We start from the raw sequence: 11,947 nt of genomic DNA, 5'->3' as shown, positions 1-11,947 counted from the left end.
GATGGGCTCATAGGCCACCTTCATTTGCTAATTGGCTTTAACCAAAGGAAAAGTAAACTGTCTCCTATCTTCAAGGCAGGAGGTAGTTTAACAACAGAGAACAATGCACCCACTAAAGACAGGCTCCTATGCTCCCACAGAGACTGGAGTTAGGGCTATTATCTCCTTCAAGTTTACATTTCAAAAAGACAGTTCTAGGGTCTTTGAGAAAGACATCTCTGAGTGTTAAAGCTGGGAAGATTTATATTTATAAACATTTGTAAACAGTTCAAAGAGGGCAGAGAAAGAATCTTCAATTACAAGTTTTCTAAAGTAAATTCTCTAAGAAAAGGGATTTAAAGGGCAGGAAGCAACCTGTCTAGAGTTTAGTCAAGCTGAGAGGAATATGAAGGCTATCTTGGCCACAATAATCTGAATACATTTTCATAGTCCCTTTCACCCATGTCATTTCTCCACAAAATTGTATCTTTTTTTAAACTCTTACACACCATATGAATTAGCAGTTACTCCTTTTGCCCATGTACAAAATCTTCCCTGTTCCTCTTAGAGCTTATTCTCACACTTGTATGACAATTTCCTATCATGTCAGTGCTATGGTCTGAATGTCTGTCTCCCCAAATTCATACTTTGAAATCCTAATCCCTAGCACTGACGGTATTAGTAGGTGGGGCCTTCAGGAGGTAATTAGGTCCTGGGGGTAGAAGTCAATAGGATTAATGTTCTTATAAAAGATACCCGACAGAGCTCCTTAGCTCTTTCCACCACATAAGAATTTATGACGTCTGTGACCCAGAAGACAGCCCTCACCTGAAAATGCTGCTTAGACTTCCAGTCTCTAGAACTGTGAGAAGCAAATTTCTGTTGTTGTTAGACGCGTCCCAGGCTGTGATAGTTTGTTTAAACAGCATAAAGGAAGTAAGACAGTCAGCAGCATTACAACCTACATTCCCCTAACTCTGACCTATGATTCTGTTCTCACTAATATAAAATAAAAACCTTCAGCTCAAAAGTGAGCAAGGAAGAAAATATTGCAGTTGAAAGCAGCTCTTTTGTCCCTTTCCTTTTGCCTATTCCTGTTCCCCTCTAACCCTGGAAGAATCTAGTTATAGAAATGAGGTCACTAGGCAATTTAACCTAACTCCTGACTTAGGCTCTCATGAGTGCACACCATGCCTTGCCTTTGTTTCTTTAAAGAGCAAGTCTATTTTACACCATACTTGCTTTCTTTTCCAGTCTGCTTTTTCTTGCTTTCTTTTCTAGTCTCTAATCCTTGACTTTTAATTGAGACTTTTAGACCATTTATATTAATTTAATATTTTCAATATTTGAATTTTGTTGGCCATCTAATTTTTTGTTTCCTCTTTGTAATATTGTGGGGTTTTTCTTTTGCTTTACACATTTCCTACCTTTATTATAAAAATAGTTGAGTGTTTTTTCATTAATTCATTTCATTGACTTGATTGGATTTTAAAGACATACTTTTATATTTTTACTTTATTTCACAGTTACCATTTTTTATATTCATTCTTAATTCATGAATGTCTTCGTTTTTATCCAGCATTATTTTCTTTTAATTTGAAGGTTTTTTTCCACATTTATCCTTTTAGCTTTAATTTACAGAAATTTGTTTTTATTTATAGTCCACTTGTAAATTTTATCTATATTTCTAGGTTACACATCTTCATTTTATTTTTATATCACTTCACTAAAAAGGTTGCTTTTTTTTTTTTTTCTAGCTTGCATTGTTCTTTATCAAAAGTCTGTAGTTATTCTTCCCTCAGATGTCTTTTTTCTCTGGCTGATTTATTACTTTCTTTTTATCTCTATTATCATCAGTTTAATTATTAAATGCCTACATGTTGTTACCTTTTATTTATACTGTTTTGTTGTTGTTGTTGTTCCTGCCTCTGTTTCTTGATATTTTCATCAAAATTAAAAAATTGCAGTCACTATTTATATTTATCCCTCTGCTACATTCTCAATCTTCTTCTGAAATTTCCGTTAAACATGTTATACTGTTTAATACAGTCAAACAAGTCATTAAAGACTCTGCATTTATGTTTCAGTCGTTTATCTATCTGTGATTACTTTACTTTCCATTTAATTTGTTTCCATGTTCACTGATCACTTTTTTCAATGTCCAATCACATATTAAGGATATCCTATGAACTTTCTCTTTTACAATATTCTACTTTTAATTTTAGAATATTAATTAAATTTTTTTTATCATTTTCTTTTTTTTTCTATTGAAATCCCTCTGTCTTTTCACTCACTGAGTTTATCATTTCCTTTAAATTCTTGAGCACGTTTGCTTCTACATATTTGCTTCTGATTTTTTATAATTTTTACACATCTCTTAACTATTGAAATGATGAGTATTGTGTATGCAATTTATTGAGTCTGCTTACTGTTTTCTTTCTTTAAAAAGTATTGGACTTTGCTGTGTGAGACAGTTAATTTACTGACTGATGAGCTTGCTCTTGTTGAGGTTTGGCTTTAGGCTTTGTTAGTTCACCTCTAATAGTTTACTCTGTGGATAGACTGAGGGTTGATCTCTCTGGAGGTCTTTTCTGAATAACCAAGATTTTCAGAAAGTTCTCTCCAGTATGGATGACAGGAACTAAAATATCTTCCAGTGCTGAATGTGCTACATTCTGATGAAATCATGGCACCCCAGCAACTCTTTGACCCCAGTTCACAGAATCTTATCATATGTATGTAGGCCTTATCATCTAGTCACACTCTCAAGGAAACACCCCTCCAGCTTTCTGGAACTCCTTATCAGTAGAGCTTTCTCCTCTCCAGAAACCAGCATAAATTCCAGCCAAATCAGCAGTTCCTTCTCTGATCTCTATTTCCTCCATCCGGTTAGAACACTGCTTTTTTGTTTGAGCTCAAATATCTTTAAGCTGTGGTTTGGAAAGTATGCCCAACTTAAAATATTGGAATGAATATGGAGTTTTCCTTATTTGTTTTATGTGAAACATCACATCCCAGAAGCATTTAATAATTTAAACATTACATCATATATATTCCATGTTCTATAATTATTTAAATTAGGAGGCTAAGTCAGATACATATACATCATGACAAAAACTTGGTACATTCTTTTATTTAATCTTTAGATTGTATCCTCTTTTGACAGCAGCTTAAGAAAAATTAAAAAATAAGTTGTCTGAGAGGGTTAGTGAATGAGTCAAGGTCTGTCTGATTCTAAAACTCTTAAAGCTTAGCTTTTGTGAAGTTAGCTTTAGTTTACTTTTTTAAAAAAACTAGCTATTCATGATTTAGGAGCAGTTTCTCATTAAAAAAAGATTCTTCTTAAAATGAATGAGGCAGTATGCTCAGATTCAACACAAAGGGGCTTCTTAAAGAGCAGTGTGTTATTATGGTGATTATTTTCATAACTTTTTAAAAATTATTTCTCTGAATCAAGAACTAAAAAAGATGACCCATAAACACAGGCTTGTGTTGTGTTTACTTGCTTATGTGTCTGGTCTTGCTGTGGGATTATCCCTTAATTACAAGTTTAGCCTTGGCAGCCAAGATGAATATGAAATCCTGTTAAAACTCCAATCTGCCATTTCCCTTGTTCTTCTGCCAGTCAGGGTAGTTCTGATTAAGAAATAAATTTAAAATGCCTTCTTGCAGATACCTTGTTGGAATAATTGCTGTAAATGTAAAATTTACAAAATAAGTGATGATAAGCAGCTAAAAGGAAATTAGTAATTCATTTTATGAGACTTCAGAATTAGAAATTGGTTTGTTTTGTTTAAAGCATTCATTATACTTTGATCAAAACAGCACACAGATGGCAGTGGGAATTTGACAAATATCAATACTTTTAATGCTTATCAAAAGATCCAAATACTATGAACCCATTTTTCAATATACACATAAATTGATGATAATTTTATGACTTTCAGTACAAATATGTCTGATATCTTCACTTCACAATTTTTCAGTGAAAAGCTATACTTTCCATTATCTCATCTCCCAGAAGAATTAGGTACTTCTTGGCATGACACTAAAGATGCTGATGCTATCTGTAATAGTCATTATATGGTTGACTTGATTAGTTAAAATTTAATTTGTGCATAATGAGGCTGAAAGCATGAAAGTAGTACTAATTTAATGTTATACATAATTCTATTATTAAAATAATAAAATGATTTTACACAGAACTTTATAATCAAAATATTTACATCTACATTGACCTTGTATCAATGTTACTTCAAAGTAAATCATGGCTGGAGGGTGGACCAAAAAACTGATCAAATGCAGATGAAATATGAAGATATCTATCCTCACTGATGATAGTCTAATTTTGGCAGATAGAGAAAAGTTTCATAATTGTGAGATTTCAGGAAGACTTAAAAAAAAAGGGGATGTGTATGTGTGTGCGTGTTTAAATCTGCCTATATAACTGTATAAACATGCACTTCTTTATACAAAAGGATTTATTAAAAAAACAGTAATACACTACTACATCATGAGACTGTCACACTGGGCTTTTAACCCAAGACTTGCTCTACAATACTGGGAAGGGGAGGCATAAAACACAAATTAATTCTGAAGCATAGCAATTAAGAAATGAAACAATGAAAGCAAATTTCTCTTAATGAGAACTCAGAATTAAACTTCAGAGGGACTGGGCATTATACTACCATGGGACTTGACCAAAAAAATGTAGTTTGAACTGCTATTAGCTGGTGGCAGGGGCCACCTTCAAATGAATCTGCAACTTGGAAAATACTGCTTCACCACCTGTTGGGGATAAGTTGCAAATGGAATAATTTATATGGTTTGCAGCTATTCTGAAGACCACCTCTCCTGGATACTTTCCTGTAACCACTCTGCTCATCACCACCTCTTCCACACGCTCTTCCCGCAAATCCTCCTTTAGGTCCCCACTGCTGCTGTTGTTCATACTGTTCCTTCGACATGGCTACTTTCATTTCACATTTACTAAGATGAACATTGTGGTAATTCTTTTCCATTATTTTCTTCACTGGTTCCTCTTCCTTAAAGGTAATAAAGCAGAATCCACGCCTCTTTTGGTCTTGTATTCCATGGGGAGCTCTATGGATTCAACCTCACTCTCTTACTCTATTTAAATAGCACAAAGCCAAAACCACCTGATCACCCTGTGATGGGATCTAACTTCAGAGTGCAGTCTATGATTTCACCAAATTTGGAGTAGCCTTTCCTCTTTCCTTCTGGTCTGAAAACACTATAAACAACTTATAGAGATTCTTCAAAAATAAAAATTTTTAGAACACATGATCTTCACTGTCCTCTCAAGACACCCCTGAACATTCCGATGGAAGTCTTTAATAGCAAAGCAGAATATGTTACACCAGGAGCAAAAAGCAGAGGTGAGCATAAGAGAACTAAGATGTTTCTAACTACCTACTAAGTAGATAGGGAGGGCTGTTGCTGTGCCATTAATAAATTTTTTTCGTTCTAAATTTTCAATGTCTTTCAAGTATAGACTATGTAAAATAAAATACTATATAAATACAGATTTGCTTTTCTGAGTTGGTTTAAAGAATAAAACTCAAATGATCTTGAGCCAAACTCCCAAAGATAGTGCATATTTCCTGTGTGTTTATGACATTTAAAGTGAGTCAGTAGAAATTCACAGTCATTTCTCATGAAAAAAGAGTGCTATTGGCTGGAACTGAATGCTATTATACCACATATTTTTTCCTGACCAGGCTAAATATTATTTATTCATACAAATTTAAATTTTCAACTGAAATTTTATATATCTGCAAACCGATTAGAAGATAGTGAAGGTATCATATAGAATATCTAAATCAATTTTTACTTAAGATAATTTTGTTGATATTAAATTTATTTTAGAAGACAATATTCTTCTAGTATTCAAACTAAAAGTAGACATGATATGAAATTGACTGAAATTAAATGATGCAATGGCTGATTGTACAATTGGTCATGAAACCCTTCTTGCCATTCACAATCTTCTTTAGCAGTCTTCAACACTGTACTATGGTTTTTCAGGACAACCAATTGAATGCAGCAAAAGTAAAGATATATCACATCCAAGATTAGATTATAAGAGACTCTTAATTTTACATCTGAAAGAAGCCAGCTGCTGCATCATTAAGGCAACTGGTCTATGGAGAGATGTACATGGCAAGGAATGAAGGTCTTCAGCCAACAGTCAGAGAAAAATTGAGGTCTTCCAACAACCATGGAAGTCATCTTGGAAGTGAATTCCCCAATTCCAATAAAGGTCTATGATGACTGCTGCCTGGACAGCTGCCTGAATATAACCTGAGGTTTGACTATGAGCCAGACCACCCAGAAAACTTTCTCCTGGATTTCTGACCCATAGAAATTGTGCAACATAGAAAAAAAAATAAGCTCCTGAATTTTAGGATAATGAGTTACCCAGAAATAAAGTACAATATACATTATTAAGGAGATAGAATATTACTAAATTTTTTTATTTAGCTAGTGTAGTGTTATATGATAGTTCAAGTTCATGACAGTATATTTAAACTTAAATATACGCATTCTTTTTGGCAAATTCATTGGGAAAATTTGAGGCATAAGGTTGTAAAATTCTAACCAACTGACCTAATAATAATACTGCAATCTCAAGGGAAAAATACAGAAAAAACATTTTTTTCCATGAAATCAATTTATCTCAGATTAAAGAAAATAGTTGATATATAATATTTGCCAATTTTATTATTTTGAACCAATAAATCAGAAAATAATTTTTGATAACACATTAGCTTTAGAAAGCATTTACAATTATACCTATTATATTTACAATTACAGAAGAAACTCATTAAGCTTTTACTGTGATAATCAAAAATGCTACAGAAATGACTTAATGGATGAAATGAAACTCAAACCCTTTCCATATCTGTATTGTAAATGAACTGAAAGATATCTGCATCCATATTTCTAGAGACATTCAAACAGAACTGTAAAAAAGAAAAAGGTTTCAGTGCTCTTATGATAGATTATCAGATAGTTTATGTTTTCTGGAACTACTTTCTTATGGCTTAACAAGTACAAATCTGGAAGTCCCAGATGTGAAGGTAAAGGTAACAGCAAGGTATGGCAAAAGCAAAAGTAAGGTTAAAATATATGTTATTTATTAAAGCAAAAAAGCAGAAATAGACATAGATATTTTAAAGCACTATAAAACTATTTACTTCATATATTCTCTAAATCATTATTTAACATATTATACTTCTTGTTGATGTTTTACTAAAGGTAAACTTGTTTTTTAATCTAAACAATTTAGGGCTTTATGTACATTGTATCTAAGTTTATCTAACATATACGAACTTGCAATAAATCTATTAGGTACCATATTTCCAGTATCATCAAAATACAAATATATTTTTAGTCTTTTGAGGAATCTCCATACTGTTTTCCATAACAGCCACACCAGACATAGAAAACAAACTTATGGTTACCAGTGGGGAGAGGAGGTGGGAAGGGATAAACTGGGGGCTCGAGATTTGCAGATACTAATATATATAAAATAGATAAACAACAAATTCAATACCTTGTAGTAACTTATGGTGAAACAGAATATGAAAATGAACATATGCATATTCATGTATGATTGAAGCATTATGCTGCACACCAGAAATTTTCATGTTTTAAAGTAACTATACTTCAATAAATATATATATATAAACAAATAAAAAATTATTTTAATCACTAAGTCAATCTTATGTTTTATTAGATTGCATTAATTATTAAGATATTCAGTTATGTGAACTGATTAGAGAAAAATTAAAAAAAACACTTTCATACTCAATGGCTACCTGCCCATTTATACCTTCTATTATTTTTATTTCATTAATATGCCTTGCCTTAGCACAAAATTGACCTTCCTTTTTTAATAGTTCTGCTATATTTACCATTCAAAGCCACTTCAGTATTTGTTTATTGGTTTGTAGATGTTTATATACTTAAATGATGAGCTACAGGAGAAAAAATTTGTTGCAGCTGAGGAGTTACAGTCTTCAAAAATTTTATCCTGTATTTTAAAATGTAATACTTTTGAGTATAGTTTTTTATTCATGCTTGCGGTTTTAAGAAATCATGATTTGTATGTGTATTGGTTTTCTACTGCAGCTATAAAAATATACCACAAATGGCTTGAACAATACAAATTTATTATCTCAAAGTTCTATAGATCAGAAGTAAGACTGGGCTAAAATCAAGATGTCAGCAAGGTGGCATTCCTTGTGGAGGCTGTGGGGAGGAACCACTTCAAGGACCATGCTAATTGTTGGCAGAATTCAGCTCCTTGCAGCTTTATACTGAAGCCCCATTTTACTGCTGGCTTTAATTCAGTTTCTAGTGATCAATGTATTCCTTGGTTCACAGCCCCCTTATTCTACCTTTTAAGTTCAGAAGGGTAGGTAGTGCCCCTCTCATGCTTTAATGTCCCTTGCTTCTTCTTTCGTCACACCTCTCTGACTCTTCTGCTTTCCTTTTGCATGTCTAAAGGTTCATATGATTATATTTTCCCATCTGGATAATATAAAATAATCTCCCTATTTTATGGTCCATAACCTTACTCCATCTGCAAAATCCCTTCTGCCATTTACTGTAAAATATTCACAGGTTCCAGGAATTAGTATGTGGACATCTTTGGAGGGCCATTATTCTTCCTACCACAGTTAAGTATAAACATATTTCATCTGTGCACGCAGTGAGCTTTGGCAGGGCTATTCAGAGTCTTGTACACTGCCTCTTAAAACCAGATTGGCATTTCCTTAAAATAATTTCTTTTTGGTTCCATGTAACACTGGCCTGTCTATACGATGGAAGTGTTTTATAATAATAAAATTTTTTCACATTATTTAGAAGTGACCTTCAGAATGTCTAATTTTTTCTTCTCTCTTCTTTATTGTTGATGCCTTTTTTTCAGTGTTTTGAAGCCATATAGCCATCCATTCTTTACATGGGTCCAAAAAAAGGATATTTACTTTATACTTTACTATAGACTTGCCTTCATGACTCATGGCATTATATTCCACAATGTTGGCGTGTGTTGTCCTTTAAAGCTTAGTAGAGTTCAAAACTGGGGTTAATGGGGTTTATTTTTCAATGAACTAGGCTGTAACACATCTGTGACATTACAAACTTGTAATCTAATCTAGTATTTAAAATGTCACATTATCCACATGTAAATATTTTCTAAAATGAGTGAATACTGGCTCTCATTCTCCCACATAACCTGCTGTTATTCTTGAATATTTTTCTACAGTGATCAATGTTTTTCTAGTCCTGTGTTCCCTAATTAGCAGTAGTCATTAGTCTCCTTCCCATTCTTCTTCCTTCTTCCCACCTTCCTCACTTTCTCACTCTCTCCTCATCCTCCTCAATATTTTATTCCTCCTCCCTCTCTCCCTCCCTTCCTCTTCTTCATTTTCTCTCTTAACTTATCCTTTCTCTGATCTTTAACGATCATCTTTATAAACTTGTTTAGGTTATTAAAGAGATAATGGTCCTGGGGTCCCATGAGAGCAACTTATCAACATATATACTTCAGAATTCCTTCCCAAAACAGACTACCCATTCACCCAGTGAACCACTTTTTGAGGTCACTGTAAAATAGCAGTCAATGAATACTTTGTACATATGTCCTACTAGACACAATTGTAGCATTTGTTTTTCACACAACTAGATCAGTTAGAATGTTATAGAATGTTATGGACTGAACTGTCCCCTGCCCCAACCCTGCCAAATTCCTATGTTTAAACTCTAACCCTTGCTGTGATCGTTTTTGAAGATAGACTCTTTAAGGGGTAAATTAAGGTTAAGGAGGTCATATGGTGGGCCATAATCAGATAGAACTGGTGTCTTTACAAAAAGAGTAAGAGATTCCAGGAGTGTTCCAACGCAGAGGAAAGGCCATGAGAGGACTTAGCAAGAAGGCAGCTGCTAGCTGGGAAGAGACTTCTCACCAGAAACCAACTCTACCAGCACTTGACCTTTACCTTCCAGCCTCCAGAACTGAGAGAAAATTAATTGATGCTACTTAAGCCATCCAGTATGCGGTATTCTGTTATGGTATCCCTAGATGACTAATACAGGGGAATATGTAATCAATGGGATTAATCAACAAGTTAAATTTCCTCTCCTTTCAAAATGTTTCAAAAGATAGTAACAACAATAAAGGCAGGTGCCCTAACTTTGTGTACAAAATAATTTTTAATAGCCTCTTTCCCAACGAAATGAGCACCCAATTAAGTTTTAGGATGTTAGTACAAGCAGCTGAAAAATTTTGATTAAGGTAACAACAATTCTAATGTGCCCTATAGCTGTAGAAAAGCAATGAGTGGAATATGCCTGGATTTTTACAGACATCAAATGAAGGCATATTTAACTCCACTTTTGAGGGGGATCCTCTAATGAGAAAGTACTAAATTATCTAGTAATTGCAATGTAAGCTAGTAAAATGATATGTAGAGTAGAAATATATTTACTGTATTTTTCTTAAGGTGAATATAACTTTAAAAGTTTGAGAAAAAGTTTAAAGGATTCATTATTTTAATATTTCACAAATGAGTTGCTTTGTTCTAGAGAAATAATACCACAGTGTAGAGTTACACTTTCTAAAAAAGATTTATAGTGAGATTTCTCAATATTATTTCTTACATTGTATAATACTTCCCTATTGTTGTTATAACAAATTACCATAAACTTAATGCCTTAATATAAAACAAATTCATCATCTTATAGTTCCGGGTGTCAGAAGTCCAACATGGGTCTAACTGGGCTAAAATAAGAATGTCAACAGGTCTGCATTCCTTCTGAAAAACCAGTTTCCTTGACTTTTCCAGGTTTTAGAGGCCACCTACATTTCTTGTCTGTTGTTGGCCCCTGTCCTCCATCTTCAAAATCAACAAGATCATCTCTCTCTGACATTTCAATTGTCAATTTCTCTCTCTGATCATAGCAAGGAAATGTTCTCTGGTTTTAAGCATGTATGTAAATTAGACTGGATTTAATAAAGAGCTATTAATTTTGAATTTTTAAAAATTAATGTGTTTAGTGAGAAAAAATACAGGCATCATGGCTGTTTTAGAATATTCTGTTAAAAAAAACACATGAGAGATTTTCTACTTCATATCCCACATCTTCAAATCCATGAGCTATTAAAATATTTCTCTTTCAAATAAAGCCTTTGTTAAAAACAAAAACTAAAATCACTATTGACTTTGTTCATGCATTAAACCAATTCTAAGCAAGCTCATATTTATGTATCTATAACATATTTTACAGATGGTGTCTCAATAAAAATTTAAGTAATTCACCAGATAGTTTTATTGTTAACCATGTTTAAAATTCAGGAAAACTTTTAAAACCCTTTTTCTTATTTTGAGGTTTTGCTCATATTAATTACCACTATAATAAAGGCAGAAATAATATTTTGCCTTTAAGAAAGCATACTAGTTATTTCTACTTAGGGATAGTCAGGCTGTAGAGGGTGTCTGGGTAATGGACCATCAATTCACCTGATCCACAGAATTCATGCAGGAATATCCTTGCTATTGGATGTTCTACTCCCAGCTGATGAGAAAAATAGGTTCAAATGATCCACTGAAACATGTCTTCTTATCGAGTAGTTTTATTATACAGAATTGATTGACATCAAATCCTCAGGCAACATTTAGCATGAATTATTTTTTCCTCTCAGAAGATTTGGGGTTTCTAGGAAAGAATACAGCCCCTTAAAAAGGACCCAGACTTATCCTCTAAGAGTAATCAGCACAGTGTATATTTTCTTTGGGTACAAGACCTGCCTCACACTGACAGTGAACACTGTGGACACTTTTCTGTGTCATTGTTATCCCTGACCTACCCTAGATGGTTGTATTTTCCCCAGAATGGCCACAATATTATTCATTCCACATGTTGTTTTTACAATGTA

General features: G+C 33.4%; 1 pseudogene; it reads right to left on the bottom strand.

The window, feature by feature from the left end:
* Positions 1–4,658: 4,658 nt before the first annotated feature.
* LOC140701202 (heterogeneous nuclear ribonucleoprotein D0 pseudogene) lies at positions 4,659–10,941 on the bottom strand (annotated as a pseudogene).
* Positions 10,942–11,947: the final 1,006 nt, after the last annotated feature.

This window comes from Vicugna pacos, chromosome 14 (assembly GCF_048564905.1).
Source record: "Vicugna pacos chromosome 14, VicPac4, whole genome shotgun sequence".
Taxonomy (NCBI): domain Eukaryota; kingdom Metazoa; phylum Chordata; class Mammalia; order Artiodactyla; family Camelidae; genus Vicugna; species Vicugna pacos.
This window is presented reverse-complemented; position numbering and strand designations above follow the sequence as displayed.